Genomic DNA, 19136 nt, shown 5'->3' with positions numbered 1-19136 from the left:
GATTGTCAAGAAACTCCAAATAATTTCTCATTCAGCAAACTCTCTAGAATTCCCAAAAGTGAATTGTTATCTGTCATCCTATATACAGGATAGATTTACTTCTCATCAGAGTAAACACCTTATCAGCATACTCTTTTTAAAAAGCTTGTGTTTACATATAAGGTATCACTCTAAGTGATACATTCTTGGGCTTTATACCCTCTTATGCTAAATGTATCCGGTGTTAGAAAAGGGAGGTCTGTTTTACAGGGTTGAGTATGCATTCTAAATAGTAACTATCCCTTGGTTTTTATTATTTCTCTTCTTACCTCGAAGGTTGCAGGATGAGTGCTGTTCATGCCTGCCTGGTTAGAGAATTCTAAATGTGTTTTAAGAGTTCCAGGAACCCTCATGCTGAGCATTTCATGAAACGCATACCAGGAAATCACAGAAAGTGTGTGCATTTCCTACTGTCAAGACTGATGATGTGGAATGCTGGTCAGGACAAGGGGAGTCTAGCCCTGCTCCCTTTCCCTAACAGCAGCAAAACAAAAATAAATTTTACCTGCTAGAAGCAGCTTATATCTTCATGGCCAAGGTTGTGTATTATATAGGGATTATACTGAAAATATGTTTCAGTAAGTTATGATAATTCAGTGCATGTGAACTGGGTAGAATGTATGTTCTAGTAGCATATGATCTGAATATATGCACGATGCTTTTTTGTTTGTTTGTTTGAGACAGTCTTGCTCTGTCGTCCAGGCTGGAGTGCAGTGGTGCAGTCTCACTAACTTCAACCTCCACCTCCTGGATTCAAGCAATTCTTGTGCCCCAGCCTCCTAAGTAGCTGGGATTACAGGCACACGCCACCACGCCTGGCTATTTTTTTTTTTTTTAATTTTTAGCAGAGATGGGGTTTCGCCATGTTGGCAAGGCTAGTCTCAAACTCCTGACCTCAAGTGATCTGCCCACCTTGGCCTCCCCAAGTGTTGGTATTACAGGCGTGAGCCACTGCTCCTGGCTACACAATGCTTTTAATTATGTGCATGCCTCAAAGAGATAAAAACAGAGAATGAACTTTTGACAGTATGTCATCCAGTATCTTAAGTTAGCCTCTAAAATTTGAGACAGTGTATCATCCAGTAACCTCTAAAATTTCCTGTTACAACAAATTAACCTTACCTATAGTTGGATAAATTCTATTTATTTTTAAGGAGTAGTGGAGTCAAGGTTCTTTTACTTAAAAGAGGGGAGAGAGAGAGAATGCAGGGTAGGGGGAGGAGAGAGAGAAATAACAATGATTGGTATCTTGCTACTTTCTAAATACCTCCCTGATGACTATTTTGAGAACCAGTTGGGAAATAAGCTCATGTTGCACGAGATGTGATGTTCTCATGACCCTAACAGAGGCTCACCAGCGGTATTCCAGGATAGGAGCCACCTTCAGATAATGATGTAGTTGTTCAGGAGTATCATCCTAAATACAATTCTGCAGCAAGTTCTCTCCCTTGGGGTGAAGAGAGACCCCCCAGTGGCAAAACTTATGCTGTTCCAAGTTGCTAGAGTAGCAATAAATAAAACATACATAAACAAAAGTGTTCAGATTGACCTTATGTATCTTACAGTATGAAAAAGAACTGGACTGGCATATTTATATTGATTGTTATACCTCAGCCCTACTAGAACTAGTCTCAAAATAATATTTAATAATGAACCTAGAATTTGTTTTCCTGTTTATTTTTTTATTTTATTTTTTTAGAAATTTAAGGAGAAAGAGCCATTCTGACTTCTTTTCCAGGAATTGAGGGACCACAAGATTGGAATGTTATAAATCAGTTAGAATTTTACTCAAACAGGTGTGTGTGTTTCCTTTACTCTTTTTTTTTTTTTTTGAGATAGAATCTCGCCTAGTCTCCCAGGCTGGAGTGCAGTGATGTGATCTCGGCTCACTGCAACCTCCGCCTCCCAGGTTCAAGTGATTCTCCTGCCTCAGCCTCCTGAATAGCTAGGACTACAGGAGTGCGCCATCACACCTGGCTAATTTTTTGTGTATGTAGTAGAGATGGTGTTTCACCATGTTGTCCAGGCTGGCTTCAAGCTCATGACCTCAAGCGATCCACCCACCTTGGCCTCTCCCAAAGTGCTGGGATTATAGGCATGAGCCACCGGTGTGTGTGTGTTTTCTATTGTTTGATAAGCAGTACATGAAAGCTAACATAACATCAAGCCTCTGAGCATCCAAAGATGAACTTGTGCCTTGGTCTCTGGGTTCATCTGCCCTTGGTTGAATTTTCTAGGGACCATGACCAAGTGTAGGGAAGCAGCAGTGGTGGAAATCTCTGAGAAACCTTCCTTCTAGTCTGCATGGTGAGAGTTTATTTTTCCAATGAATATGCTTAAATTTGTTCTTTTCTTCACTTCTTTAAGAAGATCTGTGTTTATGGAAGAGAGAGGGGGTGTCAGAGGCAGATAAAGAAGAAGTAGCTAGAAATAAAATTATGTGTTAATAATCTTACTATTATATATCCTTGTTGAACATTAGGCCTTCATTAACTTGTCCCTGTGAGCCAAATACTAGTCAAGTTCTAACTCTGACTAAGCAGCTCCCTCAGGTGAAATATGTCCTCATCCTATACCTGCTTGTATATAGTATTATAGATTGTTTTCCAGTTCCATACTTGCTGCTTTATGACATGGAATGTGATATTTGACATCGTGGTAGGTATTCTTATTTGAATAAGAAGCCAGAAGAGGGCAAGGTTAACATTATATTTTTAAATCAGGGAAAGTTTTGTTTTTATTTGAACACGTGCTTCTATTTAGATACTTTGTTTTGCTGCATGGTTAGAACATTTTGTGTTATATAGATCTCAATTGGTGTTTAGCATTTTTTAAAGTTTCCAAATCGTAGTTAAAAATAATTTTATTAGCTGTTAAATAATAAAAGTGCAGTACTAATATTTTTGTATTTATTGTGGAATATCCTATGAGGATATTTTTTGTTTTTAATGTGAATGCTTGCTTTTTATTAAGCAGCATATTGATCAAGGGAAAAACTACATTGATTTAGAGTTTAAAAGAGCTAAGTTTAGCAAGCTATAATAAGCTATAATATATTTAAGATTCATCTCATTAATGAAAAGGTTAGCATTAATGTAATATGTTTCTCACTCATGAAAATTTGGAGATATGTAAATTTGGAGAAAAGAATGTCAGTTTTCACTTATAAATTTGTCTTATGTATGATTAGCTCAATTATATGAAAATCTAATTTGGTGATGATAACCTTCCATGCATTTACTCTTTCCTAAGTTTACTGTACTGATTTTATTGCTCTTATGATAGGATTTTAAAATATAATTCCTTACATTCTATTTAAAAAGAAAAAAGCCATGAAGGAGAACTTCTTTTTCACTGTTTGGCCAGTACTTCTTGAGTCTTCTTCCATGTTTGCTAGCAAAGCATTCATTTTGTCATGGGGCTGTAATTACATGCTATTTATTTTAAACATGTCTCACCTAAGGTCTCCCATGCAGAATGGGAGTAATAAGACTACTTATTTTAAAGGCTACTTGCTTTTGGAAGTGTAAGTATAATGCAGTGTGAGTTTCTCCACCATATCTGCACTTCCATGAGGTTCCCTTGTAGCTCAGCTCACAGGCACCTTCAACAGAAGGAAGTCCTGAGTTCCTGCCTCATCAAATTATCAAGGACATATACCAAAATTCCCCAAAAGAGTTGTCCTAACAGAGTTTGTCAGGCAGTGGCCAGGGAGAGAAGGCAAGGTATTTAAACATTACAATGGGTAATATTTTAGCAGAATTATTTTACCCAGGTTAATTTGGGATAACGTTTTGGTCAATAAACAGAGTTCTTACAGGCTTCATTTATAAAATATTCCCTTTTGGCCGGGCGCAGTGGCTCACACCTGTATTCCCAGCACTTTGGGAGGCCCAGGCGGGCGGATCAAGAGGTCAGGAGATCGAGACCATCCTGGCTAACACGGTGAAACTCCGTCTCTACTAAAAATACAAAAAATTAGCCGGGCGTGGTGGTGGGTGCCTGTAGTCCCAGCTACTCAGGAGGCTGAGGCAGGAGAATGGCATGAACCCGGGAGGCAGAGCTTGCAGTGAGCCGAGATCGCGCCACTGCACTCCAGCCTGGGTGACAGAGCGAGACTCCACCTCAAAAAAAAAAAAAAAAAATTCCTTTTTCCCATATGGCTTATGCTGTATCTAACTTTTTGAAAGGGGTTTTTTTCTCTTAAGAGGAATGTTCAGTATAAGAATTTTATCTACACAGAAAAGGACATTAGGTCCCCCCTTCCCATTTTTTTAATGTCACAAAAGTATATTTTGGCTTGCAGTTAATGTGTTTATTCAAGCATAAAAAAGTAAAGGGGCTAGTAAGAAAGACAGTCTTAAGAGGTGTGATAGCCCTTGTGTTGATTCTCAGGAAAGAGGTTGAAGAAAGGTGGCCTGGCCTAGGCTTGTGACACAGCATCAGGCCCAAGGCAATGAACAGCATCCTCAGGCCCATCCTAGTACAGTACTCGAGTGGGCAACAGAAGCAAAAGCACCCCTTGCTGCTGTGAAAAACACATTGATGTATCAGGATACATTGCAGGAAATGTACGATATTCACTGATGATCCGTAGAACTAAAGTGTGAAAGTTTATTTCTTTCACTGGTGTCTTTATATTACTTTATTTTTCACCTACTTCAGATATGTATAATAATGCATTACAATTTTTTTCCTCTCTAATATGTGTTTAGTTGTTCATAATAAAGTTATTACTTTTAGTTAAACACTAAATATGTTTCGTTGTTCATCATAAGTTATGATGAACAAAGAAACACATAGAACTAAACATTCAGAATTACTTAGGGACTGAATAAGTCCCTAAACCATGGTCTCCAAACTTCTTCCTATAACTTACTTCTCTTAACATCCGAAGTTAGCTCACATGTGAAATGGAATCCGTTTTTCTCTCTTGACACATACCACCCACAGGGATATCAAATCAAATAATCTTTATACCTAAAGGAGCACTCAGAATCTCCTTCTTTTCTTAATGTAATGGGTACCAATGGCTCCAGTTGCACTTCTAAATCTCCATTTACTACTGAGGCTATGCCAGCACCACAGAATTAAACAAATTGTCACAATTATGTATGTTTTTATTTTCAAGCCTAAGGTTAACTGACAATAATTGATTTTCTTTGAGGCTATTTATCTCTTAAATCCAATAGGCTTAGATAGAATGCATTGAACAATTTGCTGAAAGTTTTCCTCAGCATGAAACATGCGCAGAAATGTTCTTATTGGAAGAGTTGCGCCACAAACACACGGTGTTCTCTCAGATTACCTGGATACTATTATTTTGAAATTGATTATCCCATACAACATCCTCCAAACTGTTCTTTATGATTTGCTATATCATGATTTTTCTTATTACTGTGTTCCGTTTCCAAATTTATGATTCATTAAATATTATATGTTTAAATGTTTGTTGCTTTGACTTTGTTAGGCAATCTATATCTTATTATCTATTTTTATGTATAAAGTGTGTGTGCTATATTTGTGAAGCAGTTTTACTGTGACTAGTTACCAACTTATCTTGTGTGGTGAGACATAACACCCATGTGCACAAGTTTCACAAAGTGAGTTTATTACAGATAGCAGGGAGGGACAACAGAAGCCTAGGATTCACCGTGAGCTGGTCTCCTAGGCCTCAGGAAAACTGCCCAGCATGGAGATGGCGTCTTGATTGCATGTGCCCCACTTGCATCCTAACTAAGGGACCCTGCAAATCACCCTGACTTATACAGCCCAGGGTTATGTGAATCACTGGGCAAAAGCATTGAAGGGCATTCTTTTCTAAGAAGGGACTGGAACAGAACCTGGACTATTCTGGCCAGCTACTCCCTTATCTCACCATATTGCATTCCCAGTACATCCTGCAGTTACATTCTTGGGAGCTACAAGCAAGAAAGGGAAGAGAATTGAATTAGTCCAAGGCTACCTGGAGAACTGTCCAGCAATACTGACTTGCCTTTAAAATATAAATATATACTTTTTTCTTCCATGTTTATAAAAATTAATGCATGTACATTCTCAATAAGCAATACAGAAAGATTTGACTGAAAAACATGTATAATCTTATCAGCCAGAGATCTCCTTAATATTTTATGTATTTCTAGACATAATTCTATACATTCATATTCATGTCATATACACACATACACACACACACACACACATACACACACACACACACACAATCATACTTTACCAAGGTGCATTTGAATTGTATATGCTGTATCATAAATTGTTATTTTCATTTAATAAATTATGGGCATTGTTCAATATCAACACTTACTCCTTTGCCTAGTATTTTATTATTTGATTATACACCAATTAAACCTAATTTTACCATAATGACTTGAAAGGTGTCATAAATTTTACATTTTATATTCACATAAAATATTTTTCATTTATATTTTCAAAGCTTATTATATCTAGTCTATTATGTAATTAAAGCCACAAATGTTTTCTCCTCATTGTACAAAATAAGTTCCGTGTTCAAAACTTTTAATTTTATGAATACTTCTGCATTCTGGAGTTCTTGACTTGGGAGATAAGCTTTACTATGTAATAGTATATCTGAAACGCACTCAAGATGCATGTGCTTTTAGTTCTTACATGCTTCAATATAAATCTACATGGAATATGTGTTTCTGAAAGGAAAATAAGTTGAAATTTTTGGATTAAGTTGTCTTCAAATCAGATCTTCATAGACAATTGTTTCTTTCTGCATTCCTCTATGTTACTTGTCTTATCTTTAATTTCTCCAGAATATATATTGGTGATATTCCTTTTAATTCATTTTTTTAGATGGTTTTGCTCTTGTTGCCCAAGCTTGGGTGCAGTGGCTCACTGCAACCTCCACCTCCCAGGTTCAAGTGATTCTCCTGCCTTAGCCTCCTGAGTAGCTGGAATTACAGGTGCCTGCCACCATGCCAGGCTAATTTTTGTATTTTTAGTAGAGACGGGGTTTCACCATGTTGGCCAGGCTAGTCTGGAACTCCTGACCTCAGGTGATCTGCCTGCCTTGGCCTCCCAAAGTGCTAGGATTACAGGTGTGAGCCACCATGCCTGGCCTATTTCTTTTAATTCTTAGCCTATAACAAACAATATGCTTTACAATTTCTACATTCAAAATTTTATTCCAGAAAATGTATTATTGCATTATATTTTCCTATCGTTTTCCCATTTGTTTTGTAAGGAACATTAAATACATGTGAACGATAAAGTACATTTTGAGACTCTCTTATGTTTTATTTTGTTTTTATTCTTTTGTTCAGGTATGTTTAATCAATTTTTTTTTGTTTCAAAAATGACCCTTGCAATTTGTAACAATTTCCTCTATTTAACATTTCTTAAGCTCTTCCTCACTCACCTCAATTGTTTTTCAATGCTATTTAATGACTTTTGCAATTTTTAAAATCTCTACTCTGAGATTTTTTTCTCATTTAGGCAAAGATTGTTTTGCCTGAGATGTTTTAAAACTAAAAAGAATTCTATATTTTCCTGTCTTTCTTCTTGTAATACGTATTTTTCTTCTAACTTTTCTTCCTTTATCTTTATATTCAGACCCAGTTTTTATTTATTTTTATAAAATTATTTCTAAATTTTACTCAACTTTAAAGAAAGGCTGACTTTCAAGTCTATTTATAATAAATTAATGTGTATTTGACTTAAATAGATAAGCAGACAATATTTAATAAATGATTTTAAAATTGGAAACAGAGAAGACAGGACTGGTATCTTTAGAGTAGGGAAACAGACATGATAAACCACATGTTCAGCCAAGCTTTCTGTCTTTGGACATTCTCCAAAATACATCACACAATGAGTAAAGAAAAAATAGATTGAAGTTTGAGGCTATTAAATTGAAATTTGAGAGGAAAGGTACGTAAGAAAAGGAATGTCAAAGAGAGAAGGAGAGAGAGCAGAGAAAGAAAGCCAGTAATATTCACAGGTTTATCCTTGAGTCTTTGGTCAGTTACTATACTGCACATACACAGAATAAGACTACAAGGTTTTGCAGAGATGTGGTCTTTGGAGCCTATGAGCCAAATAAAAATTCCAGTGATAACACAGTGCTGTGGGACCTTAGAATCTGGCCATTGAGAGTGCAAAGATGCTTTTGAATACCCTTAGAGGTATTCAATAAAGCCTAAAAACAAATTTTAAGAGGATAAATCTGTTTACCATATACTATTTTTTTTTTTTTTTTTTGAGACAGAGTCTTGCTCACTCGCCCAGGCTGGAGTGCAGTGGCGCGATCTCGGCTCACTGCAAGCTCCGCCTCCCAGGTTCACGCCATTCTCCTGCCTCAGCCTCCGGAGTACAGGCGGCTGCCACTATGCCTGGCTAATTTTTTCATATTTTCAGTAGAGACGGGGTTTCACCGTGTTAGCCAAGATGGTCACCATCTCTTGACCTCGTGATCCGCCCGTCTTGGCCTCCCAAAGTGCTGGGATTACAGGCGTGAGCCACCGCACCCAGCCACCATATACTGTTTTTTTAAACGAATAAAATTTGCCCCCCTTCACAGAAAGACAGCAAAATCCAGAAACTCAACAATATAGTATTCACAGGGCCAACATGCCACAAAAAATACCAAATGGGTAAAGAAGCACAAACATACGAGTTGTGACAAAAAAAAAAAAAAAAATGAATATATTCTGAGATAAGCCACATGCTGGATGATTAAACAAGGACTTTAAAACCACTATTATACATGAGTTTAAAAATATAAAACAAGATGAAAAGCTGTAAAACAGGCGAACAGATGAGATATCTCATTAAATATAATAGGAGTCTATGAGTCTATACTGATATAGTTAATTAACTAATAAGTAATTACAAAGAAAATCTCTTTCATAGAGTAGAAAAACAATGTATAAATGATAAAAATAGAGTAAGAACTTTTCAGGGTAGCATCCCCCATAATAATAATTGGTACAGGCAAACATAATCAATGGAAAATAAAATTAATGAGTGAAAATTGCAAGACTACAGGCTATTTACATGTTCTCAAAATGCCTCTCTATTACATACTTATTCGTCAAAGGATTATACTAACTTTACAGTGGGGAAATCTTTCAGGTATCACCTAAATTGTGATTCACCCATAACATAAAATCAAATGAAATTATTAAAAATGACTGTCTCTCTTTCTCTGTGTTTTTTTCTCTGTATATATATATACATGTATATATATATATGCACACAAATACATATAGATTTCTTTATATATACACATAGATACATATGGGTGTCTACATACGATATGCATATTATGTCTCTTCTGTGTGTGTGTGTGTGTGCATGCGTGTGTGTTTGTGTGTTATGATATGGGTTGGCTCTGTGTCCCCACCCAAATCTCATGTCAGATTGTAATCCCCATGTGTCAGAGGAGGGTCCTGGTGGGGGGTAATTGCATCATAAGACAGACTTCCCTCTTGCTGTTCTCATGATAGTGAGTGAGTTCTCATGAGATCTGGTTGTTTGAAAATGTGTGGCACTTGTCGCTTTGCTCTTTCTCTCTCCTGCTGCTATGTGAAGAAGGTGGCTTGCTTCCCCTTGACCTTCTGCCGTGATTGTAAGTTTACTGAGGCCTCCCAGTCATGCTTCCTGTTAAGCCTGTGGAACTGAGAGTCAATTAAACCTCTTTTCTTTATAAATTACTCAGTCTCAAGTAGCTCTTTACAGCAGTGTCAGAACAGACTAATATAGAAAATTGGTACCAGAAGAATGGGGCACTGCTATAAAGATACCTGAAAATATGGAAGTGACTTTGGAACTTGGTAACAGGCAGAGGTTGGAGTAGTTTGTAGGGCTCAAAAGAAGACAGTAAGATGTGGGAAAGTTGGGAACTTCCTAGAGACTTGTTGAATGTTTTTGACCAAAATTCTGATAGTGATATGACAGTAAAGTCCAGGCTGAGGTGGTTTCAGATGGAAATGAGGATCTTCTTGGGAACTGGAGCATAGGTCACTCTTGCTATGCTTTAGCAAAGAGACTGGGGGCATTGTGCCCTTGCTCTAGGGATCTGTGGAACTTTGAACATGAGAAAGGTGATTTAGGGTATGTGGCAGAAGAAATTTCTAACCAGAAAAGCATTCAAGATTTAACCTGCCGGGTTCTAACAGCATACAGTCATATGCATTCACAAAGAGTTGGTCTGAAATTGGAATTTATGTTTAAAAGGGAAGCAGAGCATAACAATTTTATAAATTTGCAGCCTGACTATGTGGTAGAAAAGAAAATAACATTTTCTGTGGAGAAATTCAAGCTGGCTGGATGCAAATATTTGAGTAAGTAAAGAGGAGCCAAGTGTTAATAGCTAAGACAATAAAGAAAATGTCTCTAAGTTATACCAGAGATCTTCACAGCAGCCCCTCCCATCACAGGCCTGGAGGCCTAGGAAGAAAAAATGGTTTCATGGGACAGGCTCACGGTCCAACTACTCTGTGCAACCTTGGGACATGATGCTCTGTGTCCCAACCCCTCCAGCTTCAGCAGTGTCTAAAAAGGGTCAAGGTGTAGCTTGGGCCATTGCTTCAGAGGGTGCAAGCCCCAAGCCTTGGTGGCTTCTACAAGGTGTTCAGCCTGCACAGGCACAGAAGACAAGAGTTGAGGTTTGGAAACCTCTGCCTAGATTTCAGAGGATGTATGGAAATGAATGGATGTCAAGGCAGAAGTCTGCTGCAGGAGCAGAGCCCTCATAGAGAATTACTACTAGTCCAGTATCAAAGAAAAATAGGGTATAGGAGCCCCCACACCGAGTCCCCACTGGGCACTACCTAGTGGAGCTGTGAGAGGAAGGCCACCATCCTCCAGACCCCAGAATGATAGATCCACTGATAGTTTGCACCATGCTCCTGGAGAAGCTGCAGGCCCTAAATGTCATCCTGTGAAAGCAGCTGCAAGGGCTGTATACTACAGAGCCACAGTGGTGGAGCTTCTCAAGGCCTTGGGAGCCTACTCCTTGCATCAGCATGCTCTGCATGTGAGACATAGAGTCAAAGAAGATTATTTTGGAGCTGTAGGATTTACTGACTGCTCTGCTGGGTTTTGTACTTGTATGGAGTCTGTAGCTCCTTGGTTTTGGCCAATTTATCCTTTTGCAATGGGAGCATTTACCCAATGCCTATATCCACATTGTATCTTGGAAATAATTCACTTGTTTATGATTTTACAGGCTTATATGTGGAAGGGACTTGCCTTGTCTCAGATGACACTTTGGATTTGGATTTTTGGGTTAATGCTGGAATGAATTAAGACTTCATGGGGACTGTTGGGAAGGCATGGGTGTTTTGAACTTTGAGAAGGACATAAGATTTGGGAGGGGTTGGGGTGGAATGGAATGCTTTGGCTCTGTGTCTCCACTCAAATCCAATCTTGAATTGTAATTCCCATATATCAACGAAGGGGTCTAGTGGGAGGTGACTGAATCATGAGTGTGGACTTCCTCCACACTGTTCTCATAATAGTGAGTGACTTCTCATGAAATCTGGTGTTTGAATGTGTGTGACACCTCTGGCTTTGCTCTCTCTCTCTCCTGCCACCATGTAAAGAAGTCGCTTGCTTTCTCTTTGCCTTTCACAATTACTATGTTTCCCAAGGCCTTGCAGTCATGTTCCCAGTTAAGATTATGGAATGGACTAATATGATATATATCATGTATATCATATATTATATGTATATAATATGTATATAAATTAGGTAGAAGAGGGAAGAGAGAATATATATATAGTCTCTATATAATATATATACAAAGCTACAGTATATATAAATACAATATATGTATATATGCACATATTTATATACAAAGCTACGGTTTGCAATTGCATAGTAATATGTGTAATATTATAATTACATACATATGTCATGGTTTTTATGTTGGCAAAAAGAAAGAAACAAATAAATATTGCCATAGTAGTGAAAGAGATCACTTAGTACATGATTAGGCAAACTAAGACTTGCAAGTCAAATCTGAAATTTGTCCTGCTATTTTTGTAAATTAAGCTTTTGTAAATAAACTTGTATTAGTCACAGTCATTTAACTATTGTCTATGGCTACGGTGCACTACAACAGCAGACTTGAGTAGTTGTAAGAGATCTTATGCTACACAAACCTTGAAATATTTACTATCTACCTTTTTGCAGAAAAATGTGTGTGGGCCACTGGCTTAGGAAGACTGCGTTTTCCGGGGAAATGACCCATGGGTGAGCGCTGTGGCACAGTAAGTACATAGCTTTGGTGGAGAGCAAACAATAAGCAAAGGGAGTGAGAAAATACTTTTAACATAACTTGAAAAGTTTATGGTTGCCTTGACATAGACTTTACCCTGAGATTCCCCTCAGTGAAATCAGTAGTGAGAAAATGCAAGTAATGTAAACATCATTAGGGTATTCTTAAGTTCTTATTTAAAATGTACATGCTATTATTGGATTTGGAAATGAATCTTCTCCTTCACGTCCTTTGTGTGAGAACATTCTGACTCATAAAACAAGCATTTCTGTTAACTTATTTAAAAGGTAAATGTGTTCCTTTTGGAAGGAAAACATACATACACATTTATGCATATGCCTGCATGTGCACACGTGTGCACACACACACACACACAGACACTCATATTCAAAAATATAGATGTACCAAAAAATTGTTTAGGAGTTGACAGAATAAACAAGCAAATAAAAATTACTCAAAACACTCTTCAAGTTCAGACCTGAAAATTCATAGAACACAAATATTATATAAAAGAAGAAAATTTTGTAAGCCCTGCATGTCAAATATATACGTCTGAGGCTCTTTAAGAGAACACACACACACTCAACACATACACACAGACACTCACACACAGAAAGAGAGAGAGGGAGAGAGAACTTTGAATAATACCATTCCACAAAGCATATTAAAATACTAAGAAACATTTGAAAATTGGGTTAAAAGGCTGAGGTGAATCTGTGTACTTCTATGGTTGTATAAAACATAACCATTAAGGATATGGTTACTTTATGTGTCTTTATATTAATAATAAGAACTTTGCATTCATCTTAATCAAGAGCCTAATAAAATTTTTTGGAAAGAAATTTTTAAAAATATGAGTGTGTGCCACATATGTATGTGTATGTACAAAATTTACTGGGAAAAATACTTGTACAGACGGACTAGAGATGGGGCCAAGTCTGTTCTAGGCAAAATGGTAGGTGAACACACACATGGAAGATTAGGGACATTGAGAATCAGTTGTCATCATATGGCCACTTATTTTCTTACACCAAAGTGTATTCCTCTTATACTCCTTTACTTGGGTACAGTTAAGTTTTGTTTTAAGTTTGCTTGAAGCACTTTTTTTTTTTTTTTGAGACGGAGTCTCGCTCTGCCGCCCAGGCTGGAGTGCAGTGGTGCGATCTCAGCTCACTGCAAGCTCCGCCTCCTGGGTTCACTCCATTCTCCGGCCTCAGCCTCCAAAGTAGCTGGGACTACAGGCGCCCGCCACCACGCCCGGCTAATTTTTTTGTATTTTTTAGTGCAGACGGGATTTCACCGAGTTAGCCAGCATGGTCTCCATATCCTGACCCCGTGATCCTCCCCCCTCACCCTCCCATTTTTTTTTTTTTTTTTTTTTGCTTGTTTTTCTTTTTGAGACAGAATCTCGCTCTGTTGCCCAGGCTGGAGCGCAGTGGTGCGATCTCAGCTCACTGCAAGCTCCGCCTCTCGGGTTGAAGCATATTTTTAATGTACAAACATTTAATGATATAGAAATGCTTTTGCACTTCACCTTATTACAGTACCTTATTAAATGGATGTATTCTGGTTTTTGTAGGGTAAACTGTTGGTCAAATTGTTATGAACACAGAAAATAAGTATTTACTTTTTATTTTCATGGGGTAGAAAGATGTTCTGACAAGGAATGGAAAGCAAAATACGGTAAATAAATGCCATCATCCTCTTGGTGATAAAGAACGAATTACCAAAGTTACTTATTTAGCAGATGTTTCTTATTCAAGGTTGGGCACTCCTGTAATTGGCGCCCTAGGTTGTGATCTCCCAGGGTGGAAATAAAGACAGATAACCAGACATAGCAGCAAAGAGAAAGAGAAAGTTTTGTTTAGCTTGTGCACAAGGAAATTCAGCACTGTGAAATAAAAATGGACTGCTCCCCAAGGGTAGATTAGTTTTACAGGGCCCTTCTATAGGGAAGGGTTTCATCAGGGCATTTATAGAAGGAATTTCTCTAGTGCTTGTGCAGTGGTTTTACATGCCTCTTTATGCATCACATGTAATATTTTAAATCTCCACCCTTGGGAAGGGGTGATTATATGTTGAAGTTTAAGTCTAACTGCACATATGGGGCCCCGAGGAAGTCGCTAGCCCCCTAAAACAATAAGTTGTGCTCAACCGCTTCCTTTATCTTTTGTTGCGGAATGGCTGGAAGTTAGGAAAGCTATGTCTTGAATAAAGAGCTTTTGCTGTTTTCTCTAAATCACATCAAAATTGGAAACTAAGCAGTCTCCCTGTCTCATTCTGAAGCAGTAATAGTGATGGCAAACTATGACAAAATTGATGCAGAGAAAATAAGATCTTAGAGTTGGATAAAATGAGTAAGGATTATGTATCCCTTTAGAATTTAGATAATTACATTATGAAAAATTAAAGAATTCATGGTTTAAAAATAAGAAAACAACGAGGTCTTCTTTTTTTACTCTCTTTAAGTAAGCATTTATTTAACACGTTAAAAAAAAAGACATGCCAATGGATCAGAGACTGATTTTCAGTCCTTTGTCTGACAAACAATTTGCCTTCTCACCAGGAAGAAAAACTTGCAAAATTTCCATATGCAGTAATTGTGGAATATTGTCCTCAATACTTTTTAAAAACTGTATTCAATCATCACCTATTTAATAGCATTTTCAGAGCTTCTTAAAGATTATCTTGAGATAGCTCATTATATAGTACAAGTACAGTAACCATTTAAATCCATGTTATTACATGAACCTTTTTCTAAGAATGCTCTGACCTGTAGACAAAGGGGAGTATTTCCTAGGAAACTGAAGCAAACAACGTGGTCTGGTGTTGTACAATGCGGTTTATTTTGTTTTGTTTTTTTTAAATTTTGTAGGTGTATCTCACTCACTGAAAGATTGGTACAAAACCAAATATAGACACGTTCTGTGGTACAATGCAGATACCCTTGAAATTTAAAGATAAGCCCAAAGATCTTAAAGACTGTTTGATATAGTCAAAATACACTTGATATGGTTGGATTTGTGTCCCTGCCCAAATCTTATGTCAAATTGGAGGAGATGCCTTGTCTGAGGTGACTGGAACATGAGGGCAGTTCCCTCATGCTGTTCTTGTGACAGTGAGTTCTCATGAGATCTGATGGTTTAAAAGTGTGTGGCACTTCCCCCTTCTCTCTCTCTTCCTCTTTCTCCACCTTGGTAAGACTTGCTTGCTTCCCCTCCACCTTCCGCCATGATTTTAAGTTTCCTGAGGCCTCCCAGCCATGCTTCCTATTAAGCCTGCAGAACTCTGAGTCAATTAAACTTCTTTCCTTCATAAATTACCCAGTCTCAGGTAGTTCTGAATTTCAGCAAGATGTCTGAGAGCCTCAATTGGTTTGATTAATTAATAGTGAGATTCCCATTAAAGAAGTAATTTATACAGAATGTGGACCTTCAATTGGTAGAGATATCACAGCATTGAATTAACTAAATTTGCAGTTGGAATGAAATAGTTTAATATATTTTTCTAATATTCATGACACTAGGTGTCTTGTTTCTTTGTTTACTTAAAGACTTGAAACTTCTATGTTCACTTTTTACAGCTATGATTGTTTTTTCATTGTTTCCTAATTGCAACCAAGGGTCATTATTCTTTTTCATGCGTGTCCCTGTGAAGAGACCACCAAACAGGCTTTATGTGAGCAATAAAGCTTTTAATCACCTGGGTGCAGGTGGGCTGAGTCCGAAAAGAGAGTAAGCGAAGGGAGATAGGAGTGGGGCCGTTTTATAGGATTGGGGATTGGGGTAGGTAAAGGAAAAAGGAGGTTGTTCTCTGGCGGGCAGGAGTGGGGGTCACAAGGTGCTCAGTAGCGGAGCTTTTGAGCCAGGATGAGCCAGGAGAAGGAATTTCACAAGATAACGCCATCAGTTAAGGCAGGAACAGGCCATTTTCACTTCTTTTGTGGTGGAATGTCATCAGTTAAGGCAGGAACCAGCCATCTGGATGTGTACCTGCAGGCCACAGGGGACATGATGGCTTAGCTTGGGCTCAGAGGCCTGACATTCCTGTCTTCTTATATTAATAAGAAAAATGAAATGAAATAGTGGTAAAGTGTTGGGACGGTGAAAATTTTTTGGGGGTGGTATGGAGAGATAATGGGTGATGTTTCTCAGGGCTGCTTCGAGCGGGATTAGGGCGGTGTGGGAACCTAGAGTGGGAGAGATTAAGCTGAAGGAAGATTTTGTGGTAAGGGGTGATATTGTGGGACTGTTAGAAGAAACATTTGTCATTTAGAATTATTGGTGATGGCCTGGATATGGTTTTGTATGAATTGAAAAACTAAACGGAATAAGAGAAGGAGAAAAACAGGTATTAAAGGTCTAAGAATTGGGAGGACCTAGGACATCTAATTAGAGTGCCTAAGGAAATTCAGCATAGTTCTGCCAGCAAAGATTATTTATTTACTTCAAGAGTTAAGAGTGGCAGTATGGGTATAGCACCAGGAGATATCAGCTGTGATGGCTTGGAGAAACAGTGTAAACCGGAAGTGTAAACAAGAGCAGGGCATGTATGAGTAGTTGAGGATGGTGAATAGGAGTATGACTAGACAGAAGATAGTAGGGATGACAAGTTTTTTGGGGGCATAGTCTAAGTTGGTCTGGTGTCTGGAATGAGACTGGGGCCTAATAAGAAGGAGCGTCTCTACAGGAGCTCAAATGGGCTGTATACCCTGTAGCATTCTGGAGGTCAGGTCTGACTTCTGAGAAGGGAAAGTGGTAAAAGTATTGTCCAGTCCTTTTTAAGTTGGTGACTGATCTTGGTGAGGTGTGTTTTTAAAAGACCTTTAGTTTGTTCTACTTTTCCTGAAGACGGAGGACCGTAAGGGATATAAAGATTTCACTAAATTCTAAGAGCCTGAAAAACTGCTTGGCTGATTTGACTAATAAAGGCTGGTCTGTTATCAGACTGTATAGAGGTGGGAAGGCTAAACTGAGGAATTATGTCTGACAGAAGGGAAGAAATGACTGCGGTGGCCTTCTCAGACCCTGTAGGAAAGGCGTCTACTTATCTAGTGAAAGTGTCTACTTAGACTAAGAGGTATTTTAGTTTTTGTGACTCGGGACATGTTGAGTAAAGCTAATTTGCCAGTCCTGGGTGGGGGCAAATCCTTGAGCTTGATGTGTAGGGAGGGAGGGGGCCTGAATAATCCCTGAGGAGTAGTAGAATAGCAGATGGAACACTGAGAAGTTATTTCCTTGAGGATAGATTTCCACGATGGAAAGGAAATAAGTTCTAAGAGGCGGGCTAGTGGCTTGTACTATAGCATAGCCTGCCTTTGCTGGTGTGTGGCGATTAGGCCTGCTGGAACTGCCATCAATAAATCAAGCGTGATCAGGGTGAGGAACAGGGAAGAAGGAAATGTGAGGAAATGGGGTGAACGTCAGGTGGATCAGAGAGATACAGTCATGAGGGTCAGGTGTGGTATCAGGAATAATGTGGGAGGCCGGATTGAAGTCCAGGCCAGGAACAACGGTAATTGTGGGACTTAACAAAGAGTGAGTACAGCTGAAGGAGCCGGGGAGCAGAAAGTATATGCATCAGGTATGAGGGAGAAAATAGATTTTGGAAGTTATGAGAAATGTAGAGAGTAAGTTGAGCATAGTTTGTGATTTTTAGGGCCTCTAAAAGCATTAAAGCAGCAGCAGCTGCTGCACGTAGACATGAGGGCTAGGCTAAAACAGTAAGGTCAAGTTGTTTGGACAGGAAGGCTATAGGGTGCGGTCCTGGCTCTTGTATAAGAATTCTGACCGCACTAACCATGCTTAGGAAGGAAAGGAGTTGTTGTTTTGTAAGGAATTGAGGTTTGGGAGATTAATTGGACACGCTCAGCATGGAGAGCACATGTGTTTTTATGAGAATTATGCTGAGATAGGTAACAGATGAGGATGAAATTTGGGCTTGACTGAAGTAATGGGGTCTGTCTGTGAAGCCCTGCGGCAGTATGGCCCAGGTAATTTGCTGAGCCTGATGGGTGTCAGGGTCAGTCCAATTGAAAGCAAAGAGAGGCTGGGATGACAGGTGTAAAGGAATAGTAAAGAAAGCATGTTTGAGATCCAGAACAGAATAATGGATTGTGGAGGGAGGTATTGAGGATAGGAGAGTATATGGGTTTGGCACCATGGGGTGGATAGGCAAACCAATTTGGTTGATAAGGCATAGATCCTGAACTAACTTGTAAGGCTTGCCTGGTTTTAGGACAGGTAAAATGGGGGAATTGTAAGGAGAGTTTATAGGTTTTAGAAGCCCATGCTGCAGCAGGCGAGTGATAACAGGCTTTAATCCTTTCAAAGCATGCTGTGGGATGGGATATTGGCATTAAGTGGGGTAAGGGTGATTAGGTTTTAATGAGATGGTAAGGGGTGCATGATCGGTCACCAAGGAGGGAGTAGAGGTATCTTATACTTGTGGGTTAAGGTGGTGGAATACAAGAGGAGGACGCAAAGGAGGCTTTGGATTGGGAAGAAGGGCAGCAATGAGATGTAGCTGTAATCCAGGAATAGTCAGGGAGGAAGATAATTTAAAGTGTCTTGGCCTAATAAGGGAACTGGGCAGGTGGGGATAATTAAAAGGAGTGCTTAAAGGAGTATGTATTGTCTAAGTTAGCACCAGAGTTGGGGAGTTTTAAGAGGTTTAGAAGCCTGGCTGTCAATACCCACAACAGTTATGGAGGCAAAGGAAACAGGCCCTTGAAAAGAAGGTAATGTGGAGTGGGTAGCCTCCGTATTGATTAAGAAGGGGACGGACTTACCTTCCACTGTGAGAGTTACCTGAAGCTCGGCGTCCATGA

The sequence above is a fragment of the Nomascus leucogenys genome, chromosome 2, assembly GCF_006542625.1.
Source record: "Nomascus leucogenys isolate Asia chromosome 2, Asia_NLE_v1, whole genome shotgun sequence".
In the NCBI taxonomy this organism is placed as follows: domain Eukaryota; kingdom Metazoa; phylum Chordata; class Mammalia; order Primates; family Hylobatidae; genus Nomascus; species Nomascus leucogenys.
The sequence above is the reverse complement of the archived record's forward strand: the minus strand, read 5'-3'. Positions refer to the sequence as shown.